Here is a 16,255-nt window from a genome sequence, read left to right as displayed (position 1 = left end):
TGATCATTTAGAGGGAAGAGGAGGTGGATGATGCTGGCCGGGGATTAGGGAAGTTTTCGGGGAACTAAATCGTGACCTGGACTGATCTAAGTTGGAGGGGCAGATGTGGCAAGATGCTTTTTTGGTAATATTAGTTTAGGGATTGCTATTTCCATTTTCCCCCTCCCTCCCATTTCTAGTGGGTAGCCAGGATTTGCAAATCTTTACCGCAGAAAGTTTGGTAGGACAGGAAGTCTTTTTCTGAGAACCAAACCCAGGGGTGGGAAGTTACAATGACTACCACAGGCAGTGAAGTGGTCCACGTGTGCCATCACTTGATATCCATCCCACACAAAAAAGTGACCATGGACTATGCTTGTAGAGCTGTTTCTGAAATGCAGGACCCATTGATAATCTCGTTTGGAGTTTTGGTCAGAGGCTAAAACTGGCAGCCCCTGGACTAAATCCAGCAGAGAGACCAGAGCTGATTTAGCCAGTACACATCCTGCACCATACTGATGGTTAAAATATTGAAATACCTAATGGTTAATAGTATTATAGTAACTGTGGTTAGTGTTACAATTAGTTAATATGAATTTTAATATAAACTCACTGGTGATAGTTTTAGGATATTAGTACCATTGGAAATGGGCCTTCTGATATAGCTGCGTCCAAGAAATATTCATGGCATAGTTTGACTTGTGTCACTGAAGGGACTGGCTAAGTTGCTCATTTTAACAAAATACTGATTGCTTTGGGAGAATCACCAGCTTAAGATAATTTTATTCTTGGCACTTTGTAATTCTTTTGAAAGTCGTTGGGGAGAGTTTTATACACTTAAGATATTATTATAAAATATTAAAAACAAATACCTAGAATGAAGAGAGAAAAATCTGTATAAAATGTTAAGACTTTTAAATATAATAAGTATGAATCTTACCGCAGAACAGAGAAGGAACTATAATCGGGGTGAATCCCAGCCTGACACCTGTTTTCTGTTTCGATGCTGTGCAAGAATCTGCACAAAATGAAACTTGTATTTAATAAACTTTATTGTATAAAATCTGTGGTTCTGGAATGAAAAATAACTTGATTTTTTCCAACCAAGAATTTGACTTCTTGGTAGTGACAGTACAGTTGGACATAAATAGTGCTCAAAAGTTATGTGTTAAAAAATTAAAGTTCTAAATGTGTATCTCATCAGGCTGCTGTTAAAACTTGTTCCAGTGAAATCTTTGACATTATATAACTGGGCATTTTTATGAAAATATTTAATAGAATTTCTAAAAGAATGCTCTTGATACGGATTTGGGTTCTATGGACCCACTCGTTACAAAACATAGATGAGAAGACAACTTTTTGGAAAACATAAATCAAGGCAGTTCATTTAATTTTTTACTTACTAGATTACCAGTTTATATAAAAAGGCGTACTTGGAACAGCTAGACGGGAGACATGCATAGGGCAAGTTACGTGGGAAAGGGCACAGAGCTGCTCTGCTCTCTCCCAGGTGGCCCACTGTCCCTGCATCGGCATGTTTCACCAGCAGGGAGGCTCTCCAAACCCTGTCCTCTGGGGTTTTTACTGAGACTTCGTTACCATAGGCATAATCGATTAAATCATTGGCCATTGACAACTGATTCACCCTCTAGCCCCTCTCCCAAGGCTAATCATTTTCAATCACCATCAAAGAAACTTTATTTGTTTTACTTAAAGGTGTTTTAATAATTTGCTTAAAATATAAATTTCACAATTTTGAGATAATGGTTTTTGTTGATCTTATGGCATTGAGAACCACATTTAATACAATGTATTGAACTTTTTTGTGGGCAAGAAAAATTATATTTCATTGAAAAATATTTCCATAAAAATGTCATTGGAGTATTTTATGACAATTAAAAAAAAGTCATTGGATTTGGTACAAAAAGTACCAGTGTAATATTAGAGTCTGGGGTTTCAGCCAAAAGTTTAGAAAAAATTTGGATGTATTAACTTGGCACTAAGTTGTCAAATTTAATTAATTTTGGATAAAGCAATACAAGATATAAGTCAAGAAATTCTCATATTTTTCTCAATATGCTGTATTTACTATCACACATCAAATAAAGATCAGAAAGAACTGCAAATTACATAAAGAAAATCGAACCTTGATGGACAGCTGGAAGTGCTGGAGCTTCAAAAGCAGTTTGGAAATCAGTAAATTCTGTATGTTCACTGTCAGAAAACAAACAGAGTGGTTAGTCATTTCAAAAACATGTTTTAAGCGTTTTGGCCTTCATAAATGATATTTTCATGGAAATGTCAAAATTTATTTCAGCTTAATGAGAAAAATGATCTAATTATCGTAGTTGATATTTTAATGAACTATATAGAGGAAACAACAGGATGTATGTAAACTGTCAGAGTCCGTTTGGGCTGCTATGACAGAATACCACAGACTGGGTGACTTACAAACAACAGAAACTTATTTCTCACAGTTCCGGAGGCTAGAAGTCAGATAAGGGTGCCAGCACGGGGGAGGTTCTGGTGAGAACCCTCTTCCAGGTTGCAGACCGCAGACTTCTCTTTGCATCCTCACATGGTGGAGAGCAGAGCAGAGGAAGCAAGCTCTCTAGTGACTGAGAGAGAGAGAGAGAGAGAGAGTGCACCTGGGGTAGGGGGGCAGAGGGAGAGAGAGAATCCCAGGCAGGCTTCGCATTCAGCACAGAGCCCAACACAGGGCTCAATGTCATGACCCAGAGATGTCACGACCTGAGCTGAAATCAAGAGTTGGGCACTTAACCAATTGAGCCACCCCGGGGTCCCTCTCTAGTGATTCTTATAAGAGCATTAATCCTTATGACCTCCACCTTGTGACCTTATCTAATTCTAATTATCATGTTAGGGATGGGGGGGTAAGGATTTAATATGAATTTTGGGGAAACACTCTGTCCATAACATTAACAAATAAAGGAAACTTTGAAACAAGTGGAAGGTAGAGATATATAAAAAAAAATAGATATACTGTTTGAAACTAAGCAAAGTATTAATTTCAATAGAAAAACTGTAAGATTGTCCAACAGCTAATATGAAAAGGTAATTGAGGACAAAAGTGAAAAATAATGGACTTTTCAATTCTTTCAATTTACTGAGTCCCAAAATTTGGCCAACTGGTTTGTGCAGTTCCGAAAATTGAGGGTGAACAATTAAGCCAACTGGGTAAAAGGTATTTCAACAAATGATTTTTGTGATTTGGTCACTAACAGAAATACTGAACATATAAAAGCCTCAGACTATAAGTCTAGAAAATGTTTAAATGTAATTGCTATTCATGAGAAGCTGAGGATTCAACACTAAACTATCATTGATGTTCAGAAAAACTGTCTACTTAACTCATCAAGTGATTATCAGTTGAATGGGGGAGTTGCTGGAAGAATTCGATGTTGTTCCCTATGTCAGATCATGACTCATACGGGGACAAAGTTTAGTGACAACTGCATCAAAAAGTGAACAACTTCCAAATATAAACAGATGATTTACCCTTACTGGAATGATCTGATGAATTATTTCTGCCACAAATTATATTATTTAACAAGTCGTTTTATAATACAGTTTAGAAAATGGCGTAAGATTTGCTTTGAAATTTTGATTTACTTACTGATCCATATATTTATATTACTAGTTCAGTATTTTGAATAGCTCTGTGGGAGATAGCTTTTGTTGTCTTTTTACAGATCGAGAGAGATTGCATACAGCATAAAATCTAAATTTTTTTAGATTTTGAAAAATCAGAACAATATTGCAGCTACATTCCTACGTGTGAGAATTCAGCCACATAGTGGTTGCTCTCTTTAGGTTGGTCCTGAGCTCTTCAGCTCTCCATCATCTCCACTTTTGCCTGTTACTTGCCTGGTCTCTGAGCATTTGAAATTGTGGCCCCTGCTTTAGAGTTTTAAGCCTGGGCTCTGGCAGGATGGTGGTGTCATTTGCTCCATTTACTAAAAGGCGTCGGGAAAAGAACAGATTGTCTACCCTTACTTCTGTGGTGAGTGTGCAAGTGTGTGAGTGTGTGTGAGAAAGAGAGGGAGAACTGTGGGCTTGGTTTTAAACATACCAAGTTTGATATGGTGGCAACGCACCAGGGAGGAGAGGTCGATAAGCAGAGCTGGTGCTGAGAGATGGGTTAGGGTTAGGAGGGTTTGAAGTCCTCTTCTATGAGAGTAGATGAGATTTCCAAGGGCGAAAGCAGAGAGAGAAACCAGGTGTAAGGAAAGACCCGAGTGGGGTTGTCACCCATATTTAAGGGTGGGGAGAAGGAGGAGCAGTGGTTCAAGAAGTAGAAAGTTTGAATGGAGGGGGCTTGTTCTTTTGGGAAGCTTGTTGCTGTACTTAGGATGTAAATTTGGCTGTTGCTGCAGAGATTCCAAAAGACAGTACAATAAACCAAAGGAAGTCTGGGTAGCAGTAGGGAACTCAAGCTCTGCCTGTCTTACCACTCCCCTTCCTTTAGGGTGGCGTCCTTGCCCACAGATTCCATCACGGCACGTCTCTGCGTCCACATTTGCCATGCCCTCCCTTTTAACACACAACATGGAAGTTGGGCATGTAACCTTTGTTCACTTCCCATTGCCTATCACCTGGTCATGGGACCACACTTATTTGAAAAGGAGGCTGGGAAATGTAGCCATCATCCTGGAAAGTTACGTACTGGCTAAAAACCAGAATTAGCGCGGAAGAAGGGGAGAATGGATATTGGGAGACAGCCTGGGCGTAGGTTGTTAACATGGGAATTATCATCAGATACGAGTCTAGGAATTAGGTTTTGGATTGGAGATCTACCAAATGGAATTTGTTCTTTTTCTCTTTTCTATGGGGGAATTGTTCCTTTCTATTTTTATTTTATTATGTTTAAAATTTTAATTTTATTTTTCTAAAGGTTATGTATTTGAGAGAGCATGAGCAAGAGAGAGAGAGCAGGAGCGGGGAGAAGGGCAGAAGGCAAGGGAGAAGCAGACTCCCCGCTGAGCAGGGACCATTCCCCCGACGTGGGGCTCGATCCCAGGACCCCAGGATCATGACCTGAGCCAAAGGCAGATGCTTAACCAACTGAGCCACCCAGGAGCCCCTGAGTTTCAGATTTTAGTCAGTCACAGAGAAGTGGTAATATTCTCATGGAGTGGTTGTGAAGGTTAAGTGAAATAACGCATGTGAGAACACCTAACAAATAATTGGTGTGGGCAGCCTAACTTTGCTAATTTCCTTTTTGCTATGAATCCAAGCCTCTCTAGAGGCAAGTTCACCTTTCCTGCAAGAAAAAGTACCTATAATAATAATGACTACACTCGCTACCACTTACTATTTGCTGTGTACCATATGCATTGTTAGGTAGGGGAGCCTCCCCGGGCCGCACAGACTGGGCTGCCTGGCTCCCCATCAGGCCAAACCCAGACTCCCAGGAGGATGGCTTCACCTGGGGGTGGCGGTCCACAGTCCTGTTTCACATGCTCTGCTCAGTCCTCACTGACACTGTGAAGAAGGTATTACTAACCTATTTTGAAAGAATTTGTGACTTAGATGAAGGAACTTGCCCAATGTTATTGAATGACTCAGTGACACGAACCAATGGAAACCGTATCCTTTGGAGAAACTTTGCTGGGACGTCGTGAAACCAATGTCAGGATCCACAATTACTACAGTCCTCCTGTGAGGGAAGGAGAGGCCGAGGGAGAGGACAGACCATTTCAGTTTTAAAAAAACCATCTCCAAACCCCCCAAATAAAAACCGCCTACCAGAACCCTGGAGCTGAGAATACTGCCAGCTGTCTCGTTGACTATCCTTAGCCTCCAGGAAAGGGACAGAAACATAAACAGTCTGGAGCAACTTCCACCTCTTCCAAATAATTTGAAGCAAATACAGCAATTGTGAAATGTGTCAGAATGACAAGCTTTGGAATGATGTGGTTTATTTAGTTACTCGGTAGATACAATCTGAGTGTGGTAGCACAAGTATCTTCCAGGGTCCCGTCGAGGTCAGATGGTGCTGATTCTTGGATTTTTCCTGCGAGAATAAATGCTCATAATTTTGGAAAGGACCTCAAGCACTTTTGTTCCAACTGTGTTGGCCTCAAAGAGAGTTAGTTGTCTGCTCTCTCTTATTTGCAGGATTTTTTAAAAAATATTCATTTATTTGAGAGTTGGGGGGGAGGGACAGACTCCCTGCTGAGCAGAGAGCCTGATGCAGGACTCGATCCCAGGACCCTGAGATCATGACCTGAGCTGAAGGCAGATGCTTAACCGACTGAGCCACCCAGGCGCCCTGCAGGATGTTTTGGTCAACACCTCTTTGAGAGCCAAGAGTCCTCACAATGTTGTTTACTTCAAAACAATGAATTCCAGATACTTTTTAAGAAAACATCTTATCAATCACAAATAAATCCATTTTTTTATTTGATAGCCTTTCGTGACAGGTTTTGCGAAAATTTGTGGTGGTTTTCTCTGACCTTCAACACTTAGATTTGGGGAAGCATCCACTGCCCCGATGTCAGGCTGGCCTGGTACTCGATATGATTCTAGTGAAATGCTCAGCGTGACTCGTCACGTGTCCAGCTAACTGAATGGCGCCCTCGGCTCTCAAGAGTACAGCTGAGAGTAAGTCAGAGGACGGCCCCAGTCAGTCAGAGGAGGGCACCCCGTGATAGGTGTCTTAGTGCTCACCTTACCTCGAAAGAAACATTGCTCTTTTTGCTCTTCTAGAAGTTCAGTGAGAGAATTCAACGACCGTAAAATCCACCCACTGAAGGTGCACAGTTCAGAGGCTTTTAGTATATTCACATGTTTGTACAAACATCAGCATTATCCAACTTCAGATTTTCATCACCCCCAAAAGAAACCCCGTACCCGTTAACTGTCACTCCCCATTCGACCACCCTCACCCCTAATTCCCAGCCTACTGGCAACTGCTTATTCTGTCTTTATGGATTTACATTTTCTGGATGCTTTTTTAAAATAGAATTATATAGCATGTGGCCTTCTGTAACTGGCTTATTTCACTTAGCATGATGTTTTCACGGTTCATCCATGGCGTAACACCCATCAGTACTTCCTTCCTTTCTGTGGGTTAATAGTCCATCGTATGGAGAATCTCACAGCACCTTTTACTCATCTTTTCATTAGTCGGTGACACTGAATTCCTTCTACTTTGTGACTACTGTGACTAATGATGTCATGACATTCATGCGTAGGTTTTTCAGTTCTCTCAGTTATGCATAAGTGGTGTGGCATTGCTAGTTCATATGGTATAATCATGTTGAACTATTTGGGGAACTGCCAAACTCTGTTCCAAAGCAGCTGCACCATTTTACATTCCTGCTGGCTGTGTACAAGGGTCCAGTTTCTCCACATCATCCCCAATGCTTGTTATTGTCTGTTGTTTTTTTAATTACTATCTTTGTGGGTGTAAAGTGGTATCTTGTTGAGGTTCTGATTTCCCTTTCTGATGGCTAACGATGTGAGCATCTTTAATGATGTTGAGAATTTTCTTTCTAATACTTGTTGGCCTCTTGTATATTTTATTTGGAGGATGTCTGTTCAAATTCTTTGCTCACTTTTAAATTGAATTACCTTTCTACTGTTGAGTTATGAAAGTTTTTAAATATATTTTGGGTACAAGTCCCTTAACAGATATATGACTTGTCAATATTTTCTCCCTTCTGAGGATTGTCCTTTCAGTTTCTCGATGGTGACCTTTGAGCACAAAAGTTTTTACTTTTGAGGAAATCCACTTTACCTATTTTTCTTTTGTTGCTTGTGCTTTAGATATCATAAGAAATTCTTTCCTAATCTAAGGTCGAGAAGATTTACACCCATTTTCTTCTAAGAATTTGTAGTTTTCACTCTTAGATCCATTTTGAGTTAATTTCTGTATATGGTGTGAGGTGGGGGTCCAACTTCATTGCTTTGCATGTGCATATCCAATTGTCCCAGCACCATTTGTTGACAAGACTATTTTTTCCCTCAAAATTCTTATGCTGAAGCCCTGACCAACCCCTCGTATCTCAGAATGTGACTGTATTTCGAGGTAAGACCTTGAAAGTGTTGACGAGTTAAAATAAGCCATTAGGGTGGGCCCTACCCAACATCCAACTGGTGTCCTTTTAAGAGGAGGAAGTGTGGATGCATGGAGAGCCACCGGGGATGCACATGCATAGAGGGGTGGCCACGTGAGGAGGCAGCAGGAGGGCAGCCATCTGCAAGCCAAGGAGAGAGGCCTCGGAGGAAACCAACTCTGTTGGCATATCTTGATCTTCGACTTCCTCCCTCTAGAACTGTGAGGAGTAAATGTCTGTTGCTTGAGGCACACAGTCTACGGTACTTTGTTATGGCAGACTTAACAAACTAATACAGTTGGCATGAGAAAAGAATAGACTCAAGAGCATTTGATAGAGAGGAGCCCTTTCCCCCACACTGCTGGCCCAGGGTGATATGTCTGCATTTTCTTCCTGTGGCAGCTCTCACTTCCTATTGTCTTCCTCTGGTAATTTCCTGTCCCTTTTACTACCCTGACATTGCCTGAAAAACCAATATCCACAGTAGTTAAAACTGTGCTTCTATTGATGTCGGTGCAACTGGCAGAGTAAGGACCTGCCCCAATTTTCTCCTTCATAAAAGAAACAAGAAAACTGCCAAAAATGGTTAAAAAAAATCAACATATTCAGAGCTCTGAAAAGTAGCCAAGGGTACTTGCAGCAATCTGGGTGAGGATTTATTCAAGATAAACAGCTGAGTCATGATAAAAGTAGTGAGATTTGTGGTGTTTTCACTTGCCCGTCCTCTCCCTACAGCCCCAGCTTTGCAGTAACTGGGAAGACCAACAGGTGCGACGGCCTGGCAGTCACTGGAGGGTGCAGAATGGGGTGGAGCTCCTTCAAAGCCCCATTCCAAGAGAATTGTCACTATTTGACTGGTCTGGAGGGTCTCCACAAGACACCACTTGGAAGACCCACTTTATTTCACTTGATTTGGAGCTCAGAATTCGCCCAGTGCAAAAAACCTTTTCCCCAAGGACATCCTCCAATAACATCTACAGATAAGTGTTCAACTGCACAGCTGCCTGAAGCAGCAAATAACGCTTGAGACAAATAATAGGTTAGCCAAAAACCTTAAAAGGCAGACCTGGGGAATGGTCGTCCATAGCAACTTTGAAAAGCTCTAAAATATGCCTGCAAATCTGGAAGGCCACATGCATGGGTTAGCATGCACACGCCTATGGCTGCTCATGTGCTTAGCAAAGACATGGAGGAGCCTGAAGTCTAACATCTGGCTGACCTTGAGGCTCTACCCCAGGAGGAAGTGGGAGCTAAGGTAGAGTTGTCCACCGACCGGCTGAGCGTTGAGGATTTGCCCATGCAGAGGACCCTTCTGTGTACATTGGGAGAATATGTGTTTAAGGAAATCCCTGTCTAATCATCAGCTGACCCCTAAGCTAACTCAGCAGAGACTTCAATGGCCACACACAACAAAGAATAGAGAATTAATTCAAATAAATCACTAAATCGACAAACAATACCAACAATAAAAATAAGCCCCTAGAGAGGGACAAAATTTGCTTCCAGAGTTTACCCATTGTATCGTTTAAAATATCCAATTTTCAACAAAGATTCGAAAACATACAAAAAAAAAGGAAGATAAAAAGGAAGAAAGAAAGAAAGAAAAAGAAAATACGGCCCCAAACAGTAAACAAAAGCAATCCCTAGAAGCTGTTCCTGAGGAAGTTTAGAGGTTGCACTTACTAGACAAGACTCGAAACCAGCTCTTTTCAACATATACAAAGAGTTCAAGCATGGGGGCGCCTGGGTGGCACAGTGGTTAAGTGTCTGCCTTCGGCTCAGGGCGTGATCCTGGCGTTGTGGGATCAAGCCCCACATCAGGCTCCTCCGCTATGAGCCTGCTTCTTCCTCTCCCACTCCCCCTGCTTGTGTTCCCTCTCTCGCTGGCTGTCTCTATCTCTGTCAAATAAATAAATAAAATCTTAAAAAAAAAAAAAGAGTTCAAGCATGTTTACAGAATTAAAGGAAACGAGGAGAACACTGTCTCTCCACATAGAAAATATCAATAAAGAGCTGGAAATTGCAAAAATAGAAATTATGGAGTAAAAAAAATACCATAACTGAAAGGAAAAATCTACCAGAGGAGCTCAATGGCAGGTTTCAATAAGAGAAAGAATCAGCAAGCATAAAGATAGAACAATGAGATGATCCATTCTGAGGGCAAGACAAAAAAGTGAGAGCAAACTAGACCAAGGCAAGCAGAAGGGAGTATATAACGATTAGTCATCCTGATGACCATGAGACCTAAAAAGGGGGTTTCAGTTTAGTATAGTAGTTAGGCTCTCTTACAGGAGATCGTAAGGGGTATTTTGTATATATTCAGGTCCCATATACAAAAGTGTGTTGATCATAGGATAAATTTCGGACTCCCAGCACAGCTAGTCCTAGTGTTATTTTCTGCGGGGATGTCTATGACCAGTAGCAGTTGTATTGCAAACAGTGCCTTCCATGTACTCTCTGTAAGACCTTCATTCCCTCCCAAGAAATCACTTTTAAAGTGCACATGATGGGTTCAGTCTGATGTAAATAAAGCAAGTCATTAACACCAGATCTTTCACAGTGCACTTTACTATGATCTGGGCACATATGTGATTTTATGTTTTTTTTCCACCATAACAGTCAAATACAGTTGGTCTAGGAATTACACTTACTAGAGAAATTTTATTCTCCCATGTTAGGGATAAGTGAAGTGTTACACCAGTAATGACATACTTCCAAGGCTTTTTTTGTGAACTGTGGGGCCAACTTGTATTTGCCTTCCAGAAGATTGGCCAGGATGGGCAAGGATGCCAGAGAGCTGACAAAAAAACCCAGAACCATCGGTGAAGCAATTCAAGCCCTCCCTCCCCCACCTGTAGTTGTGGCCATGCTGCTGACCTGTGGGAGAGACGGGGTCTGTTTTCTTGGAGAGAGTCTCTCTTCCTGGATTGATCTGCTTGCTCCCCTGTGGCGTTGTATTAATTGCTTCTCCATTTTCTGTTTCCTTATAACTTTTTTAAAAAAGCTTTATTTGAGAGAGAGAGAGAGAGAGAGAGGGAGAGAGGGAGAACATGAATAGGAGGGGCAGAGGGAGAGGGAGTGGAAGAGAATCTCAAGCAGACTTCCAGCTGAGCCCCTACATGGGGCTGGATCTCACCACCCTGAGCCAAAACCAAGAGTCAGCCACCCAACTAACTGAGACATCCAGGTCCCCCTCTAATTTGGTTACTTTTGCTGCATAACAAGTTGCCTCAAAATTTAGCATTTTCAAACAGCCATTTTACCATGCAAATGAGTCCTGAGAATTTGGGCATGTCTCTGTGGGAATGGCTTAGCTCTGTTCCTCTGTGTTTGAGGCCTCCACTGGGAAAACTTGGCACCTGGGGGCCAAGTTGCCAGATAAAATACAGGACACTTAGTTAAAGTTGAATTTCAGGTAAACCATAAGGAATTGTGAGACACGCTTATCCTAAAAAATATTTATTGTATTTGAAATTCAAATTGGAGAGTGCTGCTGTTTTATTTATTTGTTTATGCTATCTAACTATCTATCTGGTCATCCTGGCTAGGGGTGACTTGACAGCTGGGGGCTGAACTCACTTGGACTCCTTCTCACTCACATGTCTGGCCGTCAGCTGGTACCTCGGCTGGGGCTGTGGGACAGAGCAGAAGCTCTGCGTGGCCTGGGCTTCCTTGCAGCATGGTGGACTTGGGCTAGTCAGACTCTGACACAGGGGATCGGGGCTCCAGAAACAAGCACCTCAGCAGACAAGGCACTGTCTTTTAGCCTTGGGAGTCATGTAGCCTCCCTTCCACTGTCTTCTCTTGGTTACGAGCCGGGCATGAGCCCATTTGGATTCGAGGGCAGGGGTATTGGGGTCCACCTCTCGGGGGGAGTGGTAAGCTTCGAGAGTACGCGGTACTGGTGTGACTGTCTTTGGTCTGCCACAAAGACGATGTTGAATAAAAGAAGCCAGAGCCAAAAGAGCACGTACATATGAGGCCATTCACATAAGCTTCAAGAACAGAGAAAGCTAGACGCGCTTGTGTGGCTCAGTCGGTCAAGCGGCCAACTCTTGAGTTTGGCTGCGGTCATGATCTCAGGGTCATGAGATTGAGCCCCATGTGGGGCTCTGCGCTGGGCGTGGAGCCTGCTTAAGATTCTCTCTCTCCCCCTCCCTGCCTCCCCCTCCAAAAAAAACCAAGGAAAGGTAATCTATGATATTACAAGTTCAGGGTAGTGACAACCTTGGGGGTTGAGTGGTGGTTGGGAAGGGACACGGGGGTTTTGGGGTGCTGGTCACGTTCTGATTCTTATTCTTGGTGCTGGACAGTGGGTGTGTGTACGTCTGGAGATCCAGCCAGCTGCTACTCAGGATTTGTGTGCTTCTCTCCATGTGTCCTTCTCGACTTCCATCTGAGTTGGTCCACGAGCAACATGGTAAATTGAACCACACAGCAAACTTTAGACAGGGTTTCTAGTGGCAAACAATAATGCGAACTGTCCCCTTGTTGTCCCCTTGCTTGTAGTAACATTCCAAGTCCTGGGCAGCCATCCACAGCCCCATTAGCAGGGGCCTGGGTATGTGGGGAGTCGTGAGGCACTACCTCAGGCCGGACGCGTCTCTTCGGAGAGCCGAGAGGGCCTCAGGAGTCGGAGAACACAGCTGGCTCCCTTTCTCCAATTATAACATGATTCAGGGCATTAAAGATTATTGGAAGACACATTAAAGTACAGACACGTGTTTGAGAATCTCCTGCAATCCCTCTTCGGGAGAGAATCGAACGTGGGTGGGTTTCCATTGGCTTTCTTCCTTACCTACTTTTTACATAATGGTGACCACATATTATTTTGCATATTGCTTTTATACAATATCTTCAATCATTTTAAATGTTGAACTATTTTAATATTTAAATAAGTATTCTAAATATTTTCAATAATTCATGTGTTATCTTCCCCCTGTCACTAACAGTTTTCCATTAACTTCATATTAATACTATGCCCACGGGAGGTACGTCCAGGGAGCCTGCATGGTTTATGTAACGATTTCCCTGAAATTGTGGATTTAGATCGTTCACATTTCTTCCCTCTTATAAATCACTTTGGGATGAATATCTTCATGACTAAAATGTTTCCTACATATCCTGTCAAATCTATTAGGATAGAATCCCAAAAGCAAGAATTTGGGGACACTTTTTTTTTTTCTAGAAAGAGAGCGAGCCCAGTGCCACGCTCCATCTCACAACCTTGAGATCATGACCTGAGCTGAAATCTAGAGTCAAACACTTAACTGACTGAGCCACCCAGACGCCCCGGCGGTGAGCACTTTTAAAGTTCTTGATCCGTATCAACACATTTCTTGAAGACAGACTGAATCTATTTTGACTCTTAACAAATGATATCAGTCAGATGATATTTTATTTTACTTTTTAAAGATTTTTATTTTTAAGCAATCTCTACACCCAGTGTGGGGCTTGAACTCACAACCTGAGATCAAGAGTTATGTGCTCCACCGACTGAGCCAGGCACCCCAGTCAGGTGATACTTTAAACAAAAAAGTCCCCATAGTTCTCGGCGAGGTCAAAAGAGGGCCATGGACACGCATCTTGCAATTTGGTTGACTTTGTTGGCAGAGGTAACTCCTGAGCCTTCTAGAATGTTCCCCCATCCGCCCACATGGCATCCTCCTGGTGCTTGGGGCCTATGGTTTTCTGCAGGATGGTGGGTGTTCCCTGCTCGCTGGCATTCTACTGGGCTCTGTGTGTGGGGGTTACATGTTTAGGGGATAAGAGCCTTCGGCGCTGGGGGGCTGAGGCCTCCCGTCTGTCTGTCTGCTGTCTGCCCCTACCAGTGGGACCTCTTGGCTCTGCCCTATCGACTCTGAGAAATCAGAGTCATCCCTCCTCCCTTCATGAACTAGCTTCTAGCAAAGGGCAGGGTGTGAGGTAGAGGCTCCGCCAATGTTTGCTGAAGGACCAACTGCACGAGCGAAGTGCTGAAGAAACCAGGGCAGCTAGGAGTTGTAGGGTCTGAGGTGCAGCCCCACGCCGGCTCAGCTCCCGGTTCCCAGTGTCCGTTGCCACTTGCCCATCCAAAGGCAACAAGGGTCTGGGGAACGATGGGGAACAATGGGAAACCTGGCACGGAGGTCAAGTTTGGAATGATGTTGACGTCTTTGTCTCTCCCTTTTGCCTACTGAGTCCATGGCTTTCTCTCTGGGGAGGGGGGTCTAGGATGAGATTCGGATTCCTACAGAAAGTATCCAAAGGAAAAAGATTATTATATTCATGTTCTTTTTTTTTTTTTTAAAGATTTTATTTATTTATTTGACAGAGATAGAGACAGCCAGCGAGAGAGGGAACACAAGCAAGGGGAGTGGGAGAGGAAGAAGCAGGCTCATAGCGGAGGAGCCTGATGTGGGGCTCGATCCCATAACGCCGGGATCAGGCCCTGAGCTGAAGGCAGACGCTTAACCGCTGTGCCACCCAGGCGCCCCTATATTCATGTTCTGATATGAAAAATAGATGTTTGCAGTGAGACGATAAGCTTGAAAGCCAGCACTACGGAGTGAGAAAGGGTTTTCGGGCTCATTTAGCTCCTGTGTCACTGATCCAGACTGTCTGACAGCTGAGAACCTACTCCGTGTTGGGGGACACCTTCCACCTGTAAGGCTGGGCCAGAGCCTTTTATGTAACAGTGGCCCTCCTGCTTTGCAAGGCCGGCAGGGTGGTGGAGAGGAGAGGGATGGAGGGAGGGTGGGGAGTGAGCCAGGTGTCTGCCCCCCCAGGGGTACCTTGAGGGGCTGTGGGTGCAGGGCAGTCCTGCTGCGGGGAGCCTAGCAGGCTGACAAGGCGGAGTGTGCCTCAGGCAGTGTGAGGGAGGGGCTCCCGGGCTTTCCTCCAGTTTCATGGGGGGGGGGCAGGCACTGAGTTGGAGGACAGCAAGCCTGACCCAGCAGGGTCCGGGTGACCCTACATCTGAGGGGGGCTGGATGGACTGTTTGGGACGGGAGCTTGGTGGAAGAAGACGTGGGAGACAGTGTCTAGGGCCTGTGTGCCCGTGAGAGCAGAGGTGAGGGGGGCGGAGGCAGCTGCTCATTACTGGGGCCTGAGCAAGGAAGGTGGGAAGAGGTAGAGGGGAGAAGGGAGGGAGGGGAAGGGCAGGGGGAAGGGGAGAGAGAGAGGATGAGGGAGGAGAGGAAAACAGGAACTGTCTGGCCTTCAAGCCCAGCTGGGGATCAGACAGCCCGGGGCATCCCTCACCTCAGGACTCCAAGGCTACCTTCCCTCTGCCGCTGCCGAAACCAACCACCGCACCGGCCCAGGGGGAGCAGGGAAGGGAGAGCAGGAACCTGGTGCCCAAGTGATTCTACCTAAAGAGACGGAGCACAGAGCAATTGTTTGAACTTCCAGTTTAGAGGAAAAACATGCAACTATCCAAACAGCTTCCCCTGCCCCCCATCCCCCTCCTCCCCATGGGCTGGGGCTTGTGCAGGAGCCTGGGTCAGTTCTAGAGAGGAAGAGAAAAAGTAATTTCTCCGTGGGTTTGGGGAGGTGTGATCCCGTGACAGGCTTGTCTACTTCTGCTCTCGTCTCCTGCCCCTTCCTTCCCACTGCACCTGCCCCCCACCCTGATGTCCTGGTTGGGGTGTCCCTGCCAGCATGAGGGGAAGAGCATGGGCTGCCCCCACCCCACGTGAGTGGGCCCCTCGGGGTGAAGGGACGGCCCCCCGGCCCCCCGTGGCGTGGCGCTCCTGAGCTGGCCCTGCGCACACGCCCGTACCACGGCCTCGGCCTGCCCACGCTGCGGACGTGCGGCCTGTGCGGACAGGCTCTGCCTTATGGAGAGTCAGTATTCAGACCAACCATAGGAAGTTGCTCTTTGCGAAGGCCATAGATGGTCGTAGGTTCAGGGGGACCGTGCAGTGGGGGGCTTAAGCAGCACCCAGGACGTTCAGGGTGACAGTGGTTCCCATGTGGCTCCCAGGTGCTGCCCTGCGCCGACTTGGCGGGGAGAGGGAGGCAGCTTGGAGCGCCAGTGGAAATGCTGGCTGGTTGCCTGCAGTTTCTCGGTGGCTCAGCTGCAGGCCTGGAGCCAGCCCTGAGGCGCCGATGGAAACACTGGTCTATCGTGGGCTGGTGCACGGACCCCCGTGTGGGTCTGGAGATCCTGGCTCGTCCCAGCGTGGCCTCTTACCAAAGGCCTGTTTCTT

The sequence above is a fragment of the Ursus americanus genome, chromosome 14 (genome assembly GCF_024610735.1).
Source record: "Ursus americanus isolate L20-20 chromosome 14, mUrsAme1.1.p, whole genome shotgun sequence".
NCBI lineage: Eukaryota > Metazoa > Chordata > Mammalia > Carnivora > Ursidae > Ursus > Ursus americanus.
This window is presented reverse-complemented; position numbering follows the sequence as displayed.